The following is an 8,278-nucleotide window of genomic DNA, read 5'->3' on the forward strand; positions in this document are numbered from 1 at the left end:
AGTTAGACTAAAACGAAAAACGAATCAGGAATCGCGATCAGAAAAATCGCGGATTTAATCTGAGAAAAAGAAAAACGATGAATGTTCATTAAAACAAATGAACGGACGAACGCTCACTAATTAAATAAACCGGAAAACGATCTATTTAAAAAAACTGAAACTAAAAAACCGAACAAAACCGACGAAAAACCGTTCGGTTTTCTAAAAAAAACGGCGGTTAAAAACTATCTCCGGCGGCGGCGGATCCGGCGGTCCGGCAAGGCGGCGCGGCGGCAGTCCAGCGGCGGCGGCGCGGGCGGCGAGGCGGCGGCGGCGCGGCGTCCGCGGCGGCCTAGGGTTAGGGTTTCGGGGGCGGGGCGCGGCTGGGCTGGCCTCGGGCCTCGGCGGCGCTATTTGAAGGCCCGTCCAGGTGGAGTCCTGGCCGGTTACAGCCCAAAGTCGGTTCAGACTTTTTTTTTAATAATTACGCTTAGTAAAAAACAAAAGGAATACTAAAGAGACTCCAAAAATTCCGAAATAAATTTCCCCGGCTTCTAAAATCAAGCCGCACAGAATGAACATTTATTTGGGGCCTAAATGCAATTTTGAAAAACACGCATTTTCCCTAATTCAAATAAAATAGCAAATAAAACCAAAATAAAATCTTATTTGATTTTTTATTAAATCCTCAATATTTCTTTATTTTGGGAAAGTCATTTTATTCTCTATTTCATATTTTTGTAATAGAAATAATTGAAGATAAAATAAATAAAATCAAATGATCCTATTTTCAAAATTTGAGAAAACTCAAATATGAAAATAACGAAATCCCCAACGCTCTCCAAAGATCCTTGAGTTGCGTAGAATTTGCTAGGATCAACCAAAATGCAATAAAATATGATATGCAATGATGATCTAGTGTATAACATTCAAATTGAAAATTTGGGATGTTACAGCAAGCAATGTAGCTAATGAGTTAGTTACAGGATGTAGCATTACGGTACGAGTAAAGAGAATTGCCGGTACCGAGATTGAACTAGGTATTGAGATACCGACGATCGAATTTCAGGCAAGTAACATAACGATGACAAAGGAAACAACGTATACCGTTATGTGGTTTGACTGATAAAGATCTCTACTCCTAATGAAGCAGTTGGTAGTCTTCGCCGGTCAATTTTCGTCCCAACAGAGACGGGTTTTTTTCGTCATCGATTCCACCTCCCACGTCCCAGCTGTTCCGCCCTGGAACCGCGAACCAACCAATTTTTTTTTTGTTATCTATGCCTCCACAAGGTCCAGGCGACAATCCGCCGATCGATCCAGAAATAACCGGTGTGAAAAAAATCTACGAAAATTTCCCCTTGCCCCCAACCCCCCGCCCGCATGTCTGTCGACCCCCCTCGCCGCCGCCCCGAGACCAACGCACGTCTCTACATCGATCCCCTCTCTGGATCGCCTCCTCCGCCGTTTCTCCAGATCGCAGTCTCCGTCGTTTCTCCGGATTGCTGCCACCGCCGTCTGGATCACCGCCGCTGCGGCCGCCGTCACACAGAAGACGCCGCCGGGATCGCGTCCGCGTACGGGACTGCGCCGCCGACGTGTGCCGCAGGGACACGTCTCTCCATCGATCCCCTCTCCGGATCGCCTCCTCCGTCGTTTCTCCAGATCGCCGTCTCCGTCGTTTCTCCGGATTGCTGCCACCGCCGTCTGGATCACCGCCGCCGCGCCCGCCGTCACACAGAAGACGCCGTCGGGATCGCGTCCACGTACGGGACCGCCGCCGCTGACGTGTGCCGCAGGGACATCGAAGGAAAGACTGCGGCGCGGCTGGTCCATTGCGCCCTCGAGCGAGTGCGGTGGAGACAAACTGAGGGGCGCATGGGAGGCAGACTGGAGGCACGGCCCACGGTGGGCTACTCTGAAATGCCGCTCTTCCTCTCCCCATGTGTGTGCATCTTCCTCGGCTTCTGACACAGTTGCCGCCATGGATGGGCCTCGCTGGTTTGCATCGCCATTTTTGATGGATTCGTGTTCGCATGCGCCCACAGGTTAGTGTTGTAGCTATGGAGGATGAGGCAATTGGAGATGACGAGGATCATGCAACGGCTGGCGGGCGTGTGCCCTCTCGGCTTTGGGGCGAAGCAGGTTTGGATATCCGTCTCAAATCCCACCCTCCCTCGTGTTCTTGGTACGATTCCATGGATAGTCATTGATTTGTGCTTTCTCTGTGTGTGTCTGTGACGTCCAACTTCAAGGAAGACTCCGCCCTTTGTGGGTGCACCTATGCCCTCTTTCTCAAGTAGTGAATTGAGTGCTACACATTGCTATTGCTGCAGTATGATGTCAAGGTGGAGTGGCTCAGAGCTCCTGTGTTTGACAACTCTGAGAACAAAGTACAGTCGTAACACATCGACGGCTACGCCTTTTTGGGTTGTTGGGTACGCATGTGAGAGACATTGGTTTCAGTGATGTAGGAATGATTACCTGTCTTTGTGGCTTTATTTTATGTGATCTGAATCTGAGCGAGTCTTAAATTTTGGTGCAGTGTGAAAGGAGGAAAATGGTCGCCGAAAAGCAGGCAGATCTACACCTTGAGAGATGGCATTTTGCGGTACATTGTTTAGGTAAGGATATTGTGCTTTCTTCTGAAAACTCTCGACTGTCGACAAGATTGAGTTGTGTTCCATTTTTAAAAAATTACTTAGAATCCTGCTTCTGGCAATACTACTATGAATTGGCATACCTCGTGATCATGAGAGGATGACAAGTTCCTGATCCCCAAGAACACCCTCATGTGAGGCTGCCGGTCGTCGGACAGGACATCTCTAACGACTTAGCCACACAGCGAACCTAAGTTCGTCATGGGAGGATGTCACCTTGGACTGGAGCAACAGACGTCGAAAATTTACCAGGAAAAAAGGCTCACAAATAAGAGTGACCCAAACACAAATTGTCGTACGTTTGCAATTAAACTCTTAGTTGCAGCTTGATTCTTACTATTGTTATTTGGTGGTGGGTATAATTAGTCATGTAGTACCATCTTAGCTTCATCTTATTTCTTGAGAACATATCTAGCTATTAGATCTTCAAGAGTACACCATAAAAATTGAAACGCCTATCAGCTTCATAGAAGAAAGTTAGTCTTATGATAGAAGAACGGCCCATCAGCCCTTACAGTGTCTGATTGGTTAGCGACTGCTTTTCAGGCTCAACTGATTACTGACTACGTCCAACAACATATGACTGACATGGCCAAGTAGAAGTAGAAGTAGATTTCGTTGTGATCAAGATGGTGCCTTTATTTTGGAAAACACGATTGAGCTGGGAAGGCGCATGGGCATCTCACCAGAACAAATAGACAGACTGATTTCACTCATACACAGGTTGATTATACGGTCAACTCACGAAGTAGCCGGATACCTTCTGCTTGAAGTTTGAAAGCCATTAGCATGCTAAATTATATGGATGTGCTGGTCTTGACGTGTGTGCGCGTACATTGTAAAATAAACTTGAGTAATGATTAATACCTTGTTTACTCTCTTTTTTGCTTTACAGGTATTTGGAGTATCTATTATGTTTCAGAATTTCTCGAACTATGGTATCTCCATATCCATCTAATGAATGCCCCCCCCCCCCCCTAATTTCATTGATATCTTAATGAGAAATTTGGCTTTTGGTGAACTAAAACAATATACCAATAAAAAATTTAGCGCTTGGCTGTACATATGAATGTTAACTTTGTTAAAATAATTCTCCCTTTATAAGAGAAGATTTCTTAGTTCAAATATATATTGGTGAAAAAAATATAGTATTTTCCTGACAAACCTTTTGATTCCTCAACATCCATATTTCAGAAGGATAATGGTGGTGTGTTTATGTTGCTTTGGGTCTCTTATCACTCGGATCATTCATCAGAAAAATATTTAAAAAATAATTCTATTTTGACGTTTCCTTTGAGTTCATTGTTCCATAATAGTAGTTTAGGTTCACAGGAAACCAGACCATATGTTTCAGTTTCACTCTTTGGACCATGATGGTGGTGTGCAAGGCGGGCTAGATCGTAATGCTAAAAGAATCAATGGAGGTTATTGGATAGCTTTTAGATTCTCCAAAAAATAATCTAGCAGATGGATGATCCTATTATCACGTATGGTGGTGGTGTGCAAGGAAACAGAGCAGCATGATGGTAGCTAATGCTGTTATTTTCACATGTAAGATGTATGAGCTTCAGTTGTCAAAAATGATTAGTTTAATCGGAATTTAGAGTTTCATTCTTAGTTCTCTGAAATATTGTTTTTATGGGTAATTCCTGAAGAGTGTAGTATATTGGGAGCCAAGGCCGAGTAGCAAGCCATGTGTCACCGCAAGGACACGAGCGAGATTTAATTAATTGTATTTGCAAGATTTGGTCTTCCCTTCTTGTTTTCATGGTCATCTCACGGGTTTTATCACTTGCATTTCCTTCTATGGTGGTCTGATCATTGTACTTTGGGACATTGTACTTTTAGGACGTAATGTGCACTTCTGGTTGTTATTTTAAATTGCTCATGTCTTGATATGTCTTTCAAATTCTTGACATCTGCCCCAGTAGCCTAAACTTCCATGGCATGCTCCATCGGAGTATTTTGTTTGTTGTACAATTTTCAAGTGCGACCTTCCAATTTATGTTGTTGTAACTGTAAGGTTTGGCACCTCAGATAAGTTCTCGAAATACCAACGTCATATTTCAATTAGAAAATAAGATTTAGTTTGATCATGCATGCAATTGTAATAACCCTACTATGAGCTTTTATGTACTGGTTTAAATAGTTAAATCTTCTAGATCCTTTTGCATATTTTCTTGGAATTATACTGTGAGAGCATCTTAGTTTTCACTAAGCGATAAAATACATTTTCTATTTCCGTAATACAGGTCATTAGTGGTCACTTGGGATGGGTGCGATCTGTAGCATTTGATCCATGGAACAAATGGTTTTGTCCTGGTTCTGCTGATAGGACAATAACGGTAAGCCCCACAACCTGCATTCCTTTCTTAGAAATTTAAGACGAATTCATGTATACATGCAAGTAGTTGATACAACAACCTATTTAGTTACGATCATGCTTGCTCTATGTGTGTCTGCATTTTTTAATGTTACATGCATGTATTTTTATTACATAACGTTTTTCAGCTTTGGGGCTCCACGTTGATGTGTTTTTTACCTTAACATTTTATTATCTGTTTTTCTTTAGACAAGGAAGAAGGTTGCAGAGTACGGATGGATGTGAAAAGGAAGAGGATGGATGAGAGAGGAGAGAAGAGGGGTGAAAGAGGATACGGATGGAAAGAGGGAGAAGGACAGGGTGGATGCGCTTCTTGAGGATTTTTGTCGACTGATTTCATACTCTCTTATAAATTCATGGTTAGCTAGGTAAACCTTTTGTACAACAGCTCTTGTTCAAAAGGAAGTTTGATTTTTCGGCTTCTTATTTTAGGTCAATATCAAGAATAGTTTAGTTAATTTAGTTTAATGTTTATGTTTGAAATTGACTGTTACCATTCTGGTTGAATGGGGCTGTGGATAGAAGAGATTGCGAGTCGGGTATGGTGATGCCAACATTGTATTGGGGGCAGATAGATTTAAGTTCCGTCTTATGTGCATGAGGATAGGATCACTATTAAATCATCAGAATAAGTATGCTTCAGTTGCAACGCACGGGCAATGGGAGAAATGTGATGTCCATGTGAGTGTCTAAAGGTAACAAGTTAGACATGATTAGTATTGTGCACAAGCTATTCGTAAGTCGATTGAATTTTGAATCTTTGCAAGTTGATTTTTGGGAGAACACAAGTGCAACCTGAGGTCGAAGTCGTTGATGGCACTACGAGCTGCAATGGCGATGCCGAAGGCGTCGATGGCACTGCGATGTTGAGCCAGAACCTCGTCGGAGACAAGGACGACACTTCGAGCGGTAGTGAGGAGTGGCATCATAGTCGGAGGCGAGGAAGAAGGTTTGTAGAGGTGCGGTGGTCCACCGGAAAAATCTGGTCGCTAGGCTGGTTGGGAGGGTTGGTCGGGGGTGGCGGCCGCGGCTAGCGGATCGATGGGCGGTGGCTGGCTGTTAAGGAGGAAGAAGCCCAAGGTAGAAGACAAACAACGATGAAGATCCAACGTTGCTCGAGTAGTGGCGTCATAGTCGAAGGCGGGAAGAGGGTTGACAGGTGTGGGTGGGGGTGCGATGGCTGGCTGAAAAAATCTGGGTACCGGTGTGGTCCAGAGGGATGGTTGAGGGTGGCGACATGGGAGGGCAGGGAAGCAACGCGGCCAGGGGTGGTGGCGACGGGTGGATCGAACGGTGGTAGTTGGCGGTTCAGTAGGAGGAAGAGGCCGGGGGTAGAGGATAAACAACAACCATCCGACGAAAGACCCAACAACCCTCATAAATCAACTTTGCATCAAATTTTCTTAGTCTGACATATAGCGACACCATTAATACCGAGACATTTAGAATATTTTTGCCCATATTTATATGAAAAAATATCATCTTATGCAATACTAAAGTTATACATTATAAAAATTGAACTTGTGATGTGCATCTAATGATATTGATTCCGTATTGTGATTTTTTGTATTTTCTATAAAGTTGGTAAACTTTACAAAGTTTGACTTTAGAAAATTTTTATATGCGAGTAAAAGGACCGGAGGGAGTACTATGTTGCTTTCTACATGTCTTCTTATGCCCTTATTAAAGATCTTCATTCCTATGGGTTTAAACACAAGATGTTATTTTTGTAGCACATTTCTGATAAGTTTTTCTTCTATAAAGCTATAATTTCAATCACGTTCTAAAATATAAATGGGATTTGGTGATAAGTCATCATTGTGCTTGTTCATAATCTGTCAGACACGACAACATCCATGTCGAATGTGTTCTAGAAATGTTCTTTGATAAATATGTTTTTAGCTCTTAATATTTTAGTATGGTCGTAAATCTATCAATTCACATATCACTCGATAAACAATTTTTAGTTGGGAGAATCAAGAAAGAAAGAAAAGAAGAGCGCTTTAAGGGTAAAAAGGTAGTTGCCGATGCAGCCGGTTGCAACGCACGGGCATCCCATCTTGCAACATGGTAAGTAAATTATTTTGTCTATTGTTATCATTGTTTATTATTGTTTCTAATAACTTCACTTGTGGATTTATCTTCCTTATGCATCCATCGGCCGATACATCTTGTGCGTCATCGACAAAGAGGCACGTCGTTTATATATTATGGACCCTATTCAAACATCACAATTGTCAGAGGATAAAAATTTGAGGCATGCACTGAAATTAAAAGTTCTACAAGGGATTTCAAAGAAGCACTCGAAATAAAGTTGTCTGGTTGGAATTCCGATATATCTAAATGTCAACTTTTATTTCCGTTTAGTATTCCAACGAGTATAGACGGGTAATGAATTCATAATAAAAAACTTTTATTTTTGTTATCACTATATTTTTTATTTATTAATTTAAAAAATTGTAGGAATGTGTCTGGCTATTTAGTTTTTCATTTTATGCTCTGGTGGAACGATAAAGAATTGGTCAAGCCGGTTTGCACGGTGAGTAATTTCCGTTACATGTTTTAAGACCTTCGGCGTGAACTTTTCATACTAACTACATATATTTGTTTGTGCAGGATGGGTATGAGTTGAGAAAGCATTTTTTATTATACTTGCTAAAATATCGTGGGAATGAAGCTAAAGGCAACTTTCCTGATATTGTGAAAGAATTTCTTAAGCACATCATCTAGATATTGATAGTTTTGTAATAGATGTTTAGTTCGAACATCGCTCAGTTTGTTACATGGGCATGTCATTAATCTTTATTTTTGTTATCAATTTACATTATAAAATTGGACTTCAATTATTCAATAATTGTGTTTGCGTTATATTGTTTGTATATGTGAAATTTCACATGTAACTTTTGCAAACTATTTCAAGAGCCCGTGGCAACGCACGGGCACTCTATTAGTCTTCGTAGAATATGTAGGAGCCAATATGAGCATCCAGGTTTCGCTGTTGGTTATTGACCGGAGACATGTCTCGATCATGTCTACATAGTTCTCGAACCCGTAGGGTCCGCACGCTTAACGTTCGGTGACAATCGGTATTATGAGTTTATGTGTTTTGATGTACCGAAAGTAGTTCGGAGTTCCGGATTTGATCATGGACATGACGAGGAGTCTCGAAATGGTTGAGAAAGAAAGATCGATATATTGGAAGCCTATATTTGGACATCGGAATGGTTTCGAGTGGTTCCGGCATTTTTCCGGAGTA

General features: G+C 42.0%; 1 long non-coding RNA gene across 9 annotated transcripts; it reads left to right on the forward strand.

Moving 5' to 3' along the window:
- Positions 1 to 1,351: 1,351 nt before the first annotated feature.
- LOC123085330 (uncharacterized) lies at positions 1,352 to 5,607 on the forward strand. Of its 9 annotated transcripts, none has more exons than XR_006439681.1 (6): positions 1,352 to 2,124; positions 2,235 to 2,417; positions 2,525 to 2,603; positions 3,535 to 4,190; positions 4,295 to 4,984; positions 5,212 to 5,607. It is a non-coding gene; the product is annotated as an uncharacterized lncRNA (long non-coding RNA). The 9 variants fall into 9 exon arrangements; XR_006439682.1 differs by having other exon boundaries at positions 3,535 to 3,577; positions 3,994 to 4,984; XR_006439675.1 differs by having other exon boundaries at positions 1,352 to 1,924; positions 2,028 to 2,124; positions 3,535 to 4,984.
- Positions 5,608 to 8,278: the final 2,671 nt, after the last annotated feature.

The sequence above is a fragment of the Triticum aestivum genome, chromosome 4A (assembly GCF_018294505.1).
Source record: "Triticum aestivum cultivar Chinese Spring chromosome 4A, IWGSC CS RefSeq v2.1, whole genome shotgun sequence".
NCBI classification, from domain to species: Eukaryota; Viridiplantae; Streptophyta; class Magnoliopsida; order Poales; family Poaceae; genus Triticum; species Triticum aestivum.